The sequence below is a fragment of the Acartia tonsa genome, chromosome 11 (genome assembly GCF_053477335.1).
Source record: "Acartia tonsa isolate MP-2025a chromosome 11, ASM5347733v1, whole genome shotgun sequence".
Lineage (NCBI taxonomy): Eukaryota > Metazoa > Arthropoda > Copepoda > Calanoida > Acartiidae > Acartia > Acartia tonsa.
In genome coordinates this window covers 49,340,820-49,358,097 of record NC_137270.1, presented here as the reverse complement: position 1 = coordinate 49,358,097, position 17,278 = coordinate 49,340,820, and the positions used below count along the sequence as shown (strand labels likewise).

General features: G+C 29.7%; 1 long non-coding RNA gene across 1 annotated transcript; it reads right to left on the bottom strand.

Moving 5' to 3' along the window:
• Nucleotides 1-14,473: 14,473 nt before the first annotated feature.
• On the bottom strand, nt 14,474-17,278 carry LOC145332848 (uncharacterized). Its single transcript, XR_013884350.1, has 4 exons — nt 17,179-17,278; nt 16,626-16,694; nt 16,319-16,397; nt 14,474-14,935 (listed from the first exon to the last, which is right to left on the bottom strand). It is a non-coding gene; the product is annotated as an uncharacterized LOC145332848 (long non-coding RNA).

The window sequence follows — 17,278 nt, the reverse complement described above, 5'->3', positions numbered from 1 at the left end:
GTAATTTGGTTTTGGGTTTAAAATTTTTTTACCCCCCCCAAAATTTTTACCATGAGGGTAAAATTTGCTCGGGGGGGTACCCCCCTGAAATCTGTTGTCAGGGGTAAATATTTTACCCCCTCCCCCAAAATTTATCCCCAGGGTAAAATTTTTTTTGGGGGGGGGGTAATTTAATAATGTAAAAAGTACCTATCTAATTATGAAATAATTAGTAGTATCTAGTATCTACAAAAGCCTAAAACCATTCCTATCTTTTCCCTGTATTATTTGTAGGGACGCACCCCCCCCCCCTCGCCCTCCCCCTCTCGGAAAATTCTCAAAATTCTGTGAATACATCTGAACTTTTTTTATTGAATCCAAACTTTTTATTCATGCAGTTGTTTTAATGGAACAAAAGTATTCAACTCAATAACCCCTGACAGAAATTATTCAACAATACATATATATTTTTCTTCAGTGAGATATAGGAGTTTTCATGTTGTTCATGAACTATTAATATTAAATATATGGTAAAACCGGATTTTAAGGCAAAATTTGTTTAAAACAAGGATAACAACATCCATAAAAGCGAAGCACTGAAATGGTAGGACAAACGGACATTAACACTTGTAGAGTGTCAGAACTGAATAATGAGAATATAAATGTATAAGATTCGAAGCAAAATTGTAAGTAAATTTGTTGAAAACTGCTTGATACAGTACCCATAATCAAATGTAAGTATGTCCTTAAACAGTAATCTGTATTTAAGCAGTTTTCTGTATTAACAGTTTTGCAAAAAAAATAAACTTAAAATTTTGTTCAAACTTTTAGATTTATATTCCCTTTATTCAGTCCTGACACTCTATAAGTGTTAACGTTCGTTTGTCATACTATTTCAGTGCTTTGCTTTAATGGATGTTTTAATCCTTGATAATTGTTATTGTCTCCCCATATCAATATTGATATATTGTCTCCTCATGTGAACATGTGATAACAAATATAAACTTGATTTTCTTTAGTGTGGCCTTATTTTTAAAAAATTCCGACTGTACATGCCTAAATCCGGTACGGACGGACGGATCTATGATCAAAACAATCAAAATTCATTAAAGTCCCTAAAGTTGTTAAGCCAACAAACAAGAAAACATTAATTTAATACTTTGGGGACTAGTGTAATAAACAGTCTGATGTATCCCCTCGCCCTGAGTTTAAATTCAACAATATAACAATCGACTTATTATTACTTGGATGTTGCACCAGATTTTCATGTACTCTGATATAGTGATGCTCAATACTTCTCTTACCCTATTCTCCTAAAGAGCTTCATGAACAGACCAATAAATGAGGTCTATATTAGCAACCCAAATTGTCGACAAATTTTAACCTTTTAGTATATCCATGTATATCCTATATCTATATATTAGGGTGGGTCGATTTTGGACATTTTTTTTCTGAGGCCAAAGCGGGGATCTGCACTCAATTTATATAGATATAATACACCTCTGGATGATTTAAAATTTATCCTAAGTCTTAAAACCGCTGACGACCAGACATTCAATTGTATAGCTATTTGTAAAAGGGAGTCAAAATTTATTGAATCAGAACTATGGCTTTATGGTGCTCCCTGGAAAGGCCTTGAGGAGCTGAGTCAGGAACTTTTGTCCGTTTCAAAAAATCTCGTTCCTAGCCTGAGAAAATCTAAAAAACCTCTACAAATTGGACAATTCTCAATAAACCTTAAATTTTTTTGTTTTTTTAGTGATTTCTAAGGCTAGGAACGAGATATTTTGAAACGGACAAAAGTTCCTGATTCAGCTCCTCAAGGCCTTTCCAGGGAGCACCATGAAGCCATAGTTCTGATTCAAAATTTTTTTGAATGTCATCTTTGCATACTAATAAGTAATGAATTATATTTTTAAGTGGTCGTGTTCTAAAACTCAATTTTTTAAAATTCTTTTTCGGTCAGAAATGTTTTTAAGGTTAATTTTATCTGTTGCATATCCCCGCTTTGTCTAATTCCGATATGAACCCACCCTACTATATATCCCATGGACATAACTAACCAGACAAATTTTCCCCTGTTATTATATCCATGTATATCCTATATCCCATGGACATAACTAACCAGACAAATTTTCCCCTGTTAGTATATCCATGTATATCCTATATCCTATGGACATAACTAACCAGACAAATTTTCCCCTGTTAGTATATCCATGTATATCCTATATCCCATTGACATAACTAACCAGACAAATTTTCCCCTGTTAGTATATCCATGTATATCCTATATCCCATGGACATAACTAACCAGACAAATTTTCCCCTGTTAGTATATCCACGTATATCCTATATCCTATGGACATAACTAACCAGACAAATTTTTCCCTGTTAGTATATCCATATATTTCCTATATCCCATGGACATAACTAACCAGACAAATTTCCCCTGTTAGTATATCCATGTATATCCTATATCCCATGGACATAACTAACCAGATAAATTTTCCCCTGTAAGTATATCCATGTATATCCTATATCCCACGGACATAACTAACCAGACAAATTTCCCCTGTTAGTATATCCATGTATATCCTATATCCCATGGACATAACTAACCAGACAAATTTTCCCCTGTTAGTATATCCATGTATATCCTATATCCCATGGACATAACTAACCAGACAAATTTTCCCCTGTTAGTATATCCATATATATCCTATATCCCATGGACATAACTAACCAGACAAATTTCCCCTGTTAGTATATCCATATATATCCTATATCCCATGGACATAACTAACCAGACAAATTTCCCCTGTTAGTATATCCATGTATATCCTATATCCCATGGACATAACTAACCAGACAAAGTTCCCCTGTTAGTTTATCCATATATATCCTATATCCCATGGACATAACTAACCAGACAAATTTCCCCTGTTAGTATATCCATGTATATTTTAAATCTATATATCCATAACATAACTAACCAGACAAATTTTCCCCTGTAGTATATCCATGTATATCCTATATCTATATATCCATAACATAACTAACCAGACAGGTTTTTATTTTTATTGGCTAACATTTTTATTTTAGCTTCATTCTAACCTCCATTATCAACTGTCAGGGATCTGAAGGGATAAGACAATAGCTGATAAATTAATGTACATCCCCAATGATAATAAATAACATTATATCTTCTGTTTAGAATTAGTGGTTGAAACGTTTGAACACCCAACTATAAGTTCTAACTAATCAAAATTTACTTAAGTCCCCAAAGTTGTTAGGCAAACGAATAAGAAAACCTTATTATAAAAATTTGGGGACTATCCTTTACCAGTAGATACTTTAATTATTACTACCGGCTACGCCCCTAGAGGCCTCTAGGTGCCCTTGAGGAGGGAGGATTTAAATCTCAATTTTTTTTATTTTAGATTTTACGAACTTAAAAAAATCGGAGGAATGGTTTGTAGGGGCGATTTCTCTTGGGAGGATGGTGGTACCCATAAATAAAATAAATAGTTATAAACCTTCCTGGGACCTATGAGAAGTTACTCGAAGTTATGTTTAGGAAAACCTAAAAAAGAAAACAGCCCGAGATACATGCAAACCTTCCCTTGAATGAAGTTAATAATACATTTCATAATAAAAACTAAAATGATGTCTGCCCATCTGTCCCTTAAGATCTCGGTAACCACTGAACCAATCGGATTCTAATCTTCAGGGAATATACCTACTGGTCCTGTGGTGGTTTAACGCTATTTTCTTGGGAGGTGGGACACCCCCACCCCCCCCCCCCCAAAAAAAAAAAATCCCACCGCCATTTAAAAAAAAATATTTAAAATAGTGGTGGAGTGGGGGATCTCCAGGTATTAAGGACATAATTAAACCTCTTGGTGGAGCAAAGCCTCTAGGCTAGCAGCAGAGCCAATAGTATCCTATAAAGCGCGGCCACCCCCCCCCCCTCTATTTTTAAATTAGATAGAAAAAGGGATGAAATTTTTTGTATATCTAACTAATGCAGTTGGTCGTAACCCTTCAGGTTTTTACTTTGATTTAGGAGGGTGGGGGGGGGGGGAGGAGGGTATTTGTCTTGGAACTTTGACAGATAATGCAATTAGAACAATAAATGAGTTGGGGGAGGTATAATTTCTGCTTAACTTTGATTGTAACAGAAATTACACAAACCTCTAAACTAAAATCAAAAGCATTTCTGTAAATAAGGGCTTTACTTATGTCTTTATCTTTATCTTAATTTCTTTAGACTTACAAATTAATGATCTCCTTATTATTTTTATTAATGAGAGAGTTATTATTTGTTTGTCCTTCTGATTTTAAAGTTTTTAACATGTACATTTTTTCTTTTCTTTGTAATTTTCTTTTTTTGAAATTATTTCATTCTGGAAATTTCCTTTGAATAAATGATATAGTTTTTATTAATGTTTTGTTATTTCTCCTCAATATTATTAGAGGCTTCGCTATATAGGCCTTTAGGAACACTTGCAAATACAAAAGCGTATAGGGAGGTCAGTGGAGATTAACCCCCTGCCTTTTAATAGATCATTTTTTTTTTTTGGGGGGGGGGGCGGGGATAATTCTCATATTATGCTGATAAAATCGAAGGTACTCTCCCCAAATATAGTTAAAAACCATTCTTGGATCTAGAAGAAGCTTTAATGCAAACAAACAAACACATCACCCTATCACTTTTATAAAAATATCAACACAAACTCCCTCCTTCAGTCACACAACAAATAGCCTAGAACCTGCTAATGACCATATCCCATAATTCCCTAAACAGCATGGAGGTATAAATCCGACAGTTTACAAGACTCTGCTGGACATACACTTTCAAAGTTGAATTATTATTTTCATGTCAAAATCTCTGTGATTTTTACGTTTTTTGAAAATATGTAATGTACAAAAACAGACTCTCAATTTACATTTCATCTTTTAGTGTAAAAAAGGCCCCATAATTACTATAAATATTTAGTTATTGATACATAATTATCCAATGGAAAAGCCAGGTTATGCAAAAACGACAAAAAAAAAATGCTACATGTCTAAAACTTGAACTTTAATGTGACCATGTTAACAAAAAAGGGAAGCTTTTCTATAATTAGGGTCGGTGCGTTCATCCATTTCAAACATGTTGATTTTAAACTTTTTAAAAAACAAATTTTGTATGATAAAATTATTCGATTGATCTGATTTTTGGAATACTATTTCCTAGAACAACACATTAAAATGTAATAAGCAAAGCATCTCTATAATCAAGCCCTAAAAATGGAAGTATGTCCTTCAGTATTTGAACAAATTTGAACAATTTTGCCTCGATTATTTATTCAATATTCTGATATTCAGTACTGACACTTTTCAAGTGTTATTGAGAGCTTCGCTTTTATGGATGTTGTCATCCTTGTATTTGATAAATAATATTAATTAGTTATAAAACGTAGTCAGAAATCCCAGAGCCAGTGTTTATAACAAAAAAGCATTGCTAGATGTCTAAAACATGAATTGTTATAATATTACATGGATGTTGCACCAGTTATTCTTGTACTCTAAAAAGTGATGCTTGCAGCAGGCTTAGATAACGATTCCCTCTTACCCATCCTCTTCTAATGAATAAACTAACTGACCAATTACATTTTAGCATCCAAAATTGATGACAAATTTTCACCATTCAATATATCCATGTATATCCTAAATCCATTAGCATAAGCTTTGGAAATTATTAATGTTGTACAATGTTTTGTCACTTATTAAACAAATTAATCAATCTTGTTTTTTTTAAATAAATAATATTTACACCAAACAGTTATTTTTTGTTTGTTTTTGAACAAGAAGAAATAAAACAAGGATGAAAACATCCATAAAAGAGAAGCTCTGAAACAGTAGGACAAAATAAATGTAAAATGTAGGTCAGAAATGAATAATTAGAATATTAATGTATAAAAGTTTTAATAAAAATTCTTAAAAAACTGCTTAAATACAGAAAATTACAAACTTACATTTGAACTTGAATTTAAAGATTCTTTGCTTATTACGTAATTTTGTGTTCCATCATTTGGGATGTACATCAATTTATTGCTCATTGTCTTATTCCTTTAATTCCCTACGTTTTGTATTCAATGGTGGTGTCGGACATTTGCTTTTATAGAGAAGCTTTGATATTTTTATAGTTGTCTACTGTTAAAATAATTTAACCCTTGTTTCATTTAGCTTTACATATTCTTAACAAGGGCAATATTAACAATAAGTTGTGCAGCTTGGATAGAAAAGAGAAAAGATAATTAAGTAAACTCAAAATAAAAAGGGCTGATTCATATGCTGAAATATTTTTAACATTATTAGAAATGGAAGGACATACAATTAATATAGAGTATCTGTTATACTAAAACCTCCATAGTTTCTTTTATGAAATAATGTAGATATAATTAATAAACTATCTATTCACTAATAATTTATTTTATATTACACTAGTTTCTTCGCCCCTAACCTCCAGTAAAAATTTCTAGTTATTGTAATTAATTCCTTTCATAGGTTTAAAGAAAATAGTGAGAATCACGAACGAAGATAAGTGTTCCTAATGGTATTTTCTTATGTCAGGCTTATGTAAGCTTTTAGTTAAGTATCCCTTTGGAGTTTCTTAGTTATTATTAAGTATTCCTAAATGTAGTAATGACTTAGGGAAGCTTTAAGGTACCTTATGAAGTTTACTAGGGGTTCCTATTTTGTTCTTAGTTACATTAAGTTAGGTCAAGAAAAATCAGGTTTGATACACGAGTACCTTTTTGGTTATGTCTTAAAACAGCCAATTGTTTTTCTAACTAAAGATTTTAAAAAAATATTTCTATCTTTTTTAAGTTTTTAAGCACGGTTCCTTGTAAATTCTGCCACATACATCCTATCTGTGTTATACATAATAGCAATTAACCATCTAAGGCCTCTTTAAAGATATTTTTTATTTTCATAATTATAAAGAATGGTTACTTCAAAATATTTTTTATAGGGTGATTTTTTTAGTAGAAAATATGGTAAATTAACCTCCCCAATATATATAAAAAACACAAATCATATTCAAATATTGGAAATGGGCAGGTGTGCTAAACATTTGCAAATTATTTTTTTCGTTAAAATGAATGAACAACAAAATAGATGTAATTATTTGATTCTACATTTAAAGAGCTATAATTCAAATTTTATTACAATGAGTACACTTTTAGTTATTTATAATGTTTCTTTTTTTCTATTTATGTAGACGAAAAAAACTTTACTCTAATTAAGACTTATCTTTCATATTTTTTAATTTAATTTTTTAATTATTTAATTAGGGTTACATAAAATTACTTAGGTATACTTAACATATAAAAGGTATCTTATCTAGTTAAGTCAGGTAGAAAGCAAGTACAAATTCTCATTCAATCCAGGGAGGGAGGGATCATTGGGCTTTCTAAAATATTACATTAGTCCCCAAATTTGTATTATAACGTTTTCTTATTCAATAGCTTAATAACTTTTTGGACTTTTTTTCGAAATTTAATTGGTATGTTCATTAATCTTAATATCCAGCTGTTTCAACCACTAATTGTACAGTACAAGGACATCCAAGCCTTTTTTATATGGGGGGGAGGTAGATCAAAATTCAAAAATTTTGCCTTGGCATCCCAAAATTCAATTTGGGCGGGGTATCAATTTATCTACTATTGTCTTATCCCTTTAGATCCCTGATTTCATCTACATTTAACTGATTAATATATTCATTTGTGTTCCTTCAGATGCGCTAAAATCCGTATACTAAAGTAGCAGGATGTTTGTTTGTCTGTGTGTCTGTCTGTGTGTCTGTACCAAAGGATCTCGCTAAACGCTGAACCGATTGGGGTCTCCTTAATATGTAGATTCTAATGGTTTCTGGGAAGGTTTATGACTATTTTGGGAGAGGGTACAACCAACCTCCCAAGAGAAATGACAAAAAATCGAAATATTTAAAATATATGGGAGACTTCATTGTAACATAAAGAGAATTATCGTAAAATAAAGAAGTAATGTAGAGACTTTAACAAATAAAAACATCTAAAGTGCCACTAGAGGCCTCTAGGGGCGTAGCTGCTATTTTAGAAATAAAGTAAAAGTGAAGGTAAATACAATGGTCATAAAAAAGAGATATAATCAAGGATGTTTAAAATATCTTGCTAGCTTCTGGAATGAATAGGTTTCTTTTCATGGAAGCTTCTTATATGCCATTAGTTATATTTAAAAAAAAGGAAACTTATTCTTGCTTTAAAAAACTTTTTAAGATACTAAAAACTGTTTTCATGCGTAGTTCTTAGTCCAGTCCTACACACACAGACAGACATACACCATATCTTTTGGCTACCCCTCTAAAGATATTAGATTTATATGAATTGCTTCAAAATGTTTTGTACAGGATGATTTTTAAAAGCGAATCTTTTCTATAATTAGGGTCGGTCCGTCCAAGATAGATAGCTTTTATTTGTTAATTTAGGCATGTTAGAATTGTCCTATTGATTTCAAACTTTGCATGATGATTCCTGTAGTAGTTAGGTACGATTTAGAAAGCATAGCAACTCTATAATCATCACCAGAATGTCCGTACGTCCATTTTAAACATGTTGATTTTTCTACTTTTTTAACAACAATTTTTTATGTGATCTAATTATCCCTTTGATCTGCTTTTTGGTATATTGATTCCTGGGACAACAAAGAACAATATTATAAGCAAAGCAACTCTATCAAGTCCTTAAAATGTAAGTATGTCCATAAACATTATTCTGTATCAAGCAGTTTTTCAACAAATTTACTTACAATTTTGCTTCGACTCGTATACATTTATATTCTGATTATTCAGTTCTGACACTATACAAGTGTTAATGTTTGTGATTTTTTCAAATTAATTTCATTATTGGTATAAGCTGGTAATAAATAGCCCATTGTCCCCTCTTTCTCTATTAAAATAAAACATGTGATGTTTTATTAGCAATTTTCTTAGCACAGTAAAAAATGTTTTCAGTGTTCTCTTTTCCCTAAATCAACACTTCATAATAGATAGGCGAAGCATTGCCGTAAAAAAATGTAATCAAAAATAAGTCATTTAAAGCTGTCATTCAAGATTTGAAGAAATAAAGGAACACCAATAAAGAAATTATCAAGTAAGAATTATTAAAAGGTATAATCTAGATACATACTCCCAAATTCAGCCAATAGGAATACAGGGGAGGATCAATCTACCATATATTGGTTAGAAAGTAAACAAAATTTGGTTAGAAAGAGCAATTATCCTTTGATATCATTCGCAAAATGAATCATCTATAAATAGTCTTTCATAGGATAAGCCTTTGCTTTAGTCATATGGTTAAAAAATTTCTTCCCTCGCATGATTTAAAGCATATATGACATAACATATATAAGAAGTCATCTTTAATTGGTTAACTTTCTTGGGATAAAGTTACCTCTTTGGATATTTCTTATTAAGTTTCACAACTTATTGGGCCCGATTTACTATCTAGATCTACTATATCTATTGGTTCATTATACTATACTTTTGTACTTTCTTGGTAGAATATTTTTTTAAAGGTTATCATTTAAAACAGCTAACTGTTCTTTTAGCTAAAAAATCATAAAAATTATATAGCTTTCATTAGTTTTTAAGTAGTTTCTATTCAAGTCCTGTCTGTGTTATACTTAATAGCTACAACCCCTCTAAGCTTTAAAGTTGTTAGATTTATAAAGAAAGGTTAAAAAAAACGTTTTGTAGAGAGTGATTTCTTAGCTTGGTAAAGGCACCATGTAAAATATAGGTAAAACACATGACATATAATCAAATATTAGAAATAGGCAAGTGTTGAACCTATGATACTTTTTTGTTAAAATGTATGAACATCTATATAGATGTTAAAATTAAAATCTACAAAGAGCCACATGTTAACAAATTTTATATGTTTATTACAAAGAGTAGCTTTTAGTTCTATATGATCTATCCTTATAGTTTGTTTTTCTATTATAGTAAAATTAAAAATAATCCACACAAAGTTTTGTTGAAAAAACATCAAATTGTCATCCTAAGAAAGAATTTTATTTCTTATTATTTTTAAAATTAGTTAAGGTACCTTTCTTTTGATAAGATACCCTAGGATTTTTGATGGAGAAGTGGATCAAAAGGGATGATTCATATAAGGTAGGGGCATCGAAAATAGGGAGGGGATTAAGCTACCTTTACATAAATAGTTAGGGATTCCTAAACCTTTCTTTGCAAAGAAAGCAGGTAGAAATTAATAGGGAAGGGTGGTGGGGGGGGGGGGGGGTTGATAAAGGTTACTTTCAAATTTATGTAAGCTTTTTTAGTACAACTTTAAGGTAGGCTTACATTAAAGTTAGCGATGCCTAAGGGTTCTTAATTCAAAAGAAAGCAGGTAGAGGTGGGAAGAGCTTTGACATCCAATGAATAGATATATAAGATCTAGATGGTCTATCTGGCACCAAATTCTGTCATACATATAGAGGTGTAAGACAAACCCTTTTGTTTATTTGTAACTGTATAAGTTTCATTTTGATAATTTCAGCAACAAAATGTTTAGATGATATAAATTTCTGAAATGCTTTTGATTATTTAGACGTATTTGTTTAAATTCAATAATTTGGGCAACAAAATTTTTATGTGATATATTTTTTCCTGATTCTTTAGCTTTAAATACTCTAGGAAGTAGTCCTATAGCCAAAAACCTGCTAAAAAGCACTCCAATTACCATGGATGTTTCCCTTAGAGCAATAAGAAATTAACCCTTACAGATTGGGGGGGCTAAATTAGCCGCCCCACTCTAGTTTTTTCAATGCCACTTGCCTTCATTACATCATGACTTTTTAAGTTTAGTAATTATACATTTTTATATAAGCCAGTGCTTTTATTAAGTAGTAGATGTAAAATTTTTCATAGAATTCAGTTATGCAATTTTTAAAATAATTAAGTTAATAATTAATTAATAAAGGAAGAAAATGGGCATTATGAACAAAAATAGTAAGATCTTTAATTTGACACCTTACTTTTTGAATTTTGTCGGTTAATTATTGAAAAAATTGATTTTTTTAAACCCACGAGAATAAAAACTTTGAACTTAATTTTATCATTACACAGGTAGAAAAAATATGGGTTCATATATACCTTTAGAATCAGAAAAATATTACGAATCCATTATAAGCAAAATTGAAAAAAAGTAAAAAAATAAAAAATGGCCTAATATATTATTTTGTACAAGCAACACTTTCTTCATCCCCTCTTTACCCCCTTCCCATTTTTATTCTCAAAATAAGAAATAAGATGGTTGCCTGTATAATATAACATAATATTTTTATATAATTCCTTTTATTGTAGTTTATATACTATAGTGTAAACTTTTTATTTCAATTTTGCTTAGAATGGATTTGTAATATTTTTCTCATTCTAACAGTATATATAACGCCTATTTCTTATGCCTGGGTAATGATAAAATTAAGTTCAAAGTTTTTATTCTTGTGGGTTTAAAAAAATCGATTTTTTCAATAATTACCTGACAGAATTTAAAAAGTAAGGTGTCAAATTAAAGATTTTACCATTTTTGTTCATAATGGCCATTTTCTTTCTTTTTTTTGTTGCATTTTAGTACCTTAAAATCGACTTAATTTTTTTAAAAAAAACTTACATTACTTTAAAAATAAGAGGTCTACAAAAAAACCGATTGCATATCTGAATTCTATGGAAAAATTTACATCTACTACTTACTAAAAGCACCGGCTAGCTATAAAAATAAAAGTAAATACACCTTCTTTGGTGCCACCTAACCGACTTTGACCGGACGCCATGACCAACACAGACTAGATATCCTTATAAGATCAACTCTTGCCGACATATAATTACTAAACTTAAAAAGTCATGAAGTCACAACTCTCTATCTTACCTACAAAAAAATGACATTGAAAAAAATAGAGGGGGGGGTGGTCAATATGACCCCCCCCCCCTGATCTGTAAGGGTTAATAGATAATTATACTTCTTAATATGAGAGTGTTGACAAAAAGTTACTGCTGTATATCTTGAATAGGAGATGAGATAATCATATTCTCTACATTTTTGTCTTTGAAGGACAAACTGACTGATATACAAACATTTGGATCTAAAGAGTAGCTTCACTACTAAAAATTATTTACCCCTTCATCAAATGTTGGTAAAGATTTTATTGTGAGGGTAATAAAAAAAAATTTTTTTCAAAGCATTTTTAGGAAGATAAACAACCATCCCTCCCCCCCCCCTTCCCCACATATTTTGACGTCCTCACTTTTGTACAAAAATCTGCACAATTTTTAACCAATAATATGGCCGAATTATTGCTACATTGTTTTCCTATTGGCTGCATTAGAAAATGTGTATCTAAATGTCCTATATCTATTCAATTAAGGCAGGTTCCTAAAATCTAAAATTTTAAAAATAACAATACTAATAAGATTGGGAACATAAATGTAATTACATAACAAATTTAATTGAGAGAATGCAACTTTGTACTTCTCTTTTTAAAAGCGAAGCTTTTCTATAATAAGGGTAAGTCCGTCCATCTGTATCTGATAGCTCATATTATTAATTTAGGCATATAAGAATTATCCTATCAATTTCAAATAATGTTTCCTGTAATAGTTAGATACGATTTAGCAACTCTATAATCGTTATCCAAATGCCCACATGTTAATTTTAAACATACTGACTTTTAAAACTTTTTTTATAAAAACTTTAATTATTTAGTTATCCTATTCATCTTGATCTTATATTTGAAATAATGATTCCTAAAAAATGTGTGTATGTCATTATCCTGCATTTAATCAATTTTACATTATAATTGTTTACAAATTTAGAGCTTCGCTTTTATTGATGTTGTCATTCTTGTTTAGCAACTCTCTAATAAGAAAGGAAAAATGCAAAGAGTACATCCAATAGACAAATTCATGCAAATAGATTGTTAATTTTTTTCTGTTGTAGTAAAGTTAAATTTAATCTACAATATGTTTTGTTAAAAAAATGTATCAAATTGTCTAGCTAAGAAAGAATTTAATTCATTATTATTTAAATAAAATAAGGAAAGCCTTATTTATTCTTAGGGTATCCTATCTTTTACAGAAAAGATAGGAAGAGTTTTTATAAATCAGCTAAACAAATGTTATCTTTAAAGTATTAAAAACAAGATTAAGGGAGAAAAGAAATAAAATGCTATCTTTAAAGTAGCAAAAACTAGATTAAGATTAATGGGAAAAAAGGAAAAAAAACGTAAGATACAAATGTACAGCCTCAATCATGATAACTTTTAAACCCAAAATGAAGAACACTAAGGGGGGGGAGGTGGGGGGAGGATTGGCCTAGTGAGTGTTAACACAAAATTAAGGTACACTTATTGGGGGGAATCGGTTGAAAAGGGTAGATATAAACAATTGGGGGGAAAAGAGAAGCAGTAAGTAAAGTAAAAGAGAGAGGGGAAAAATACATTGGTGGTCCAGCCTTATAATGTCATGAGGAAAACTAATAAGAGTTAAGACAACATCTTTTCCAATATCATTTTTAGGCATATTTTCATTTAATGTTGAAATTAAAATGAAGATAAAAGATAAAATAAATTGTTTTCAAATCAATCAGAACCTTTTCTATTAAAAGCAATTGAACCAAAATGGCTTTCTCAAATATTAAATTTCCCCTAAATGTTTCAGATGGACAGACATAAATTCATATTATATAGTAACTTTGCTAATAAAAATCTTTTAAATCCACGATATTAGTAGAAAAAGGTTTAAAATATTTTTTTAACAATTTGATATCAAAATTTTATAACAAAAGTTAATTAATCTTCTTTAAATTCTTTTAGTTTGGAAAGAGGTGCAACAACAATATGGTTTAGCACAGCAAAAATGGCCAGGCCTACTGATTTTGTCCATTCTTAAATTCCCTTGATTCCCCTCTTTTACTTTTTTCTCTTTGCCTTTATGAACTTTTAATCATACAAAGAGTTCATTTCTACAATTCTATTCTTACAAATAATGCAAAGAGAACTGTAATTTATTTATGAAATACTTTTTTTTTAAATCCACGTTATTTTACATAAACAAATACATAAAGGATAAGTTAAGAAAGATTTTAAAATATTCCTATTTTTTATTGCAAGTTGATGTAATAAAGAAGGTTTAGTACAGGCTTATGTACACTTGTTTATGAGAGGTTTATGTAAGGCTAAAGTATGCCTATCAAAATCTTTACTTAAGCTTGACATTACTAAATTTAAGGGTAGCCTATCTCCCCATAACTAAAGTAAAGCTTAAGATACCCTTATTTTTAAAGGGTCCCTAATAAACCGTTTGTGATTAGCTCTAATAAGATTAGATATAATATAGAAAACTTATCTCACAAATCAACAGGTAAAGTAAATGAAAGAATAGCTTTGACATTATGATTTAAATTTAATGTTTTGAGCAAAATCGTTTAATTGAAGCAAAAATATGTTACAAGGTTGAAAAGCAAATAATTTTATTGAAGCAAAATCATGTTAAATCAACTTAAAAGTTTAAAAGCAAAAATCTTTTTATTAAAGCAAAATCATGTTATTGAAGCAAAATCATTTAAAAGTTTAAAAGCAAAATAATTTTATTGAAGCAAAATCATGTTTAAAGTTTAAAAGCAAAATCATATAAAAAATTTAAAAAGCAAAATCATTTTAAAATAAGAAAAAATATGTAATTATTTAACAAGCAAAATCATTTCATTTAAGCAAAATTTAATAGCAATTTAATTTTTTAAAATTCAAATGTTGAAATTCAAAAATGTTGTGTTTAGAAAATTTATGAGAATTAGGTTAAAAATAAAATTGTATTTTCTTTGTTCATATCATAGATGTCCATTAAGCAGTAAAGCAGTGGTCTCAATCAGATCTAGAATAAGAAGAGAATCATAAATGAGGAAATAATAAGGGATCTAAAGGGATAAGACAATGGCCGATAAATTGAAGTAAATCCAATGGGGAAACACAGAATTACCCTTCTGTAAATTATAATTGTTGGTTGAAACGTTTGGACACTAAGCTTAATGAAACAACAAATAAAATTACAATAAAAGTCTCCAAAGTTGTTCAGCCAGCAAATAAGAAAACAATATCATAAAACTTTGGGGACTAGTGGAATAAATAGACCCTATCTGGAGAATATTAAAAAGGAGATAGAAAGACAGATTAGATGTTATCACAATTCATAGAAATCAGGACAAGCTATACTAACAAACAATTCTACAAAAAATCTCGAAAACTTAAGAAGTAAGGTGGGGTTATATTTTTTTATGTAACTGACGAGCGGTGGGTAAGGAGGGGAGGAAAAGGGGAAGGGTTTGTGGGGAAATTTTTCTTTAGAATTGTTTGTCAAATCACATTCCCTTTTCCCTATATAGAAATACCTTGATTAATATATTAAAAGTTAAATAGAAAGATAAATATATACATATATGTTTTCACAAAGTAAAGAAATACCTAGATAAACTGATATATTAAAAGGGAGATAGAAAGATAAATATATATATAAATAGATATTATCACAATGTATAGAAATACCTAGATAAACTGATATATTCAAAGGGAGATAGAAAGATAAATATATATATAGATATAGATATTATCATAATGTATAGAAATACCTAGATAAACTGATATATTCAAAGGGAGATAGAAAGATAAATATATATATAAATAGATATTATCACAATGTATAGAAATACCTAGGTAAATTGATATATTAAAGGGTAGATAGAATGATGGATAGATAGATAGATTTTATCACAACTCATAGAAATACTTAGATACACTGATATATTAAAAGGTAGATAGAAAGATGGATAGATAGATTAGATTTTATTACAATGTATAGAAATACCTAGTTAAACTGATATCTTAAAAGGGAGATAGAAAGATAAATAGATACATTTAGTATTATCATCAGTTTTCCATGCAATAGAAAGATATTTCAAAACTAATTACATGGGCTGATAAAGCAGCTGTTTTAGTATCTTAGGTCAAAAAAGGTCTGTTTTGAAAGCATTTTTGACAGATATATTGACAAATATATGATCGAACATATAAAAACCTTACAGACTGTAGATACTGATAGCACAATGTATAATAATTCCTATAAAAACCCTACAACATACCTAGTCCAGCTAAATTTTGAACAACCATCTGTCTTAATAAACTTAACTTTTGATAATCCCTTTATATTTATGAGTTTTGCTACTTATGGATATTGTTATCTTTGTTTAGATTTTAAGCTGACCTGTTTTAGGTGTCATAGAGGAATCATAGATCATAATTATAATAGAGGAATCATTACATCTCGCTTCCTCTCTTTGCTCCTTAAATATATTGTTTTGTTGATATCAGCTTCTGTAACTTGAATTATGTACGTTAGAACATTTTTTTAAGAGTGGGTGTTATATGGGATATAACCAAAAGGAGTAAATGATTAAAATTCATTCCATTATACTTTGTACTTAACCATTAAATACCCAACTATTTTATTGATCCTAATAAACACAGGTATTCAGTTACTTATTAATACCATAATAAGTTGAATAACTTACCTTTTTGTTTTAGATATTCAACTACTTGAGTATGTCCTTTAGAAATTGCTTTGTCTAAGGCAGTGTCACCTTAAATTAACATTACTTCAATAAACTATTTCCCAAGAGAATGTGAGAAGAAAACTTTCAAGGCTAAGGATAACATTATTACTGGGCTAGCATTAGAAAAAGATTAATTATTTAAACTTTTGCCATTTAAAATTGAGCACCAAAATTTTAACAAAAAATTTTTAATCTGGGACAGGCTACCTAGTAGACATAGATATAGATTTTTGTAGTATTATATATTTAATCTAATAGTATTTAGGTATACTACTTATATAAAATAAGTTGGCCTAACAAGCAAAAGATATATAGAAAAAATTTTCTAAATATATTCATATATTCAATAGATAAATATACCTAAAAATTAGGATAGAAAAATAGTTTTAGCAAAAGTATAAAAATAGTTTTAGCTACAGTGGATATATTATAACAACAATGTTATTTTATGCTTAAAAGATTATATGACAAATTATGACCATATTTAATAAAGATATCTAAACTAACTTACCAGAGTTACTCTTAGCATGGATATCTGCACCACTATCCACAAGATATCTGACCACATCCAGGTGGCCATAATATGATGCCCATATCAGACTTGTCATCCC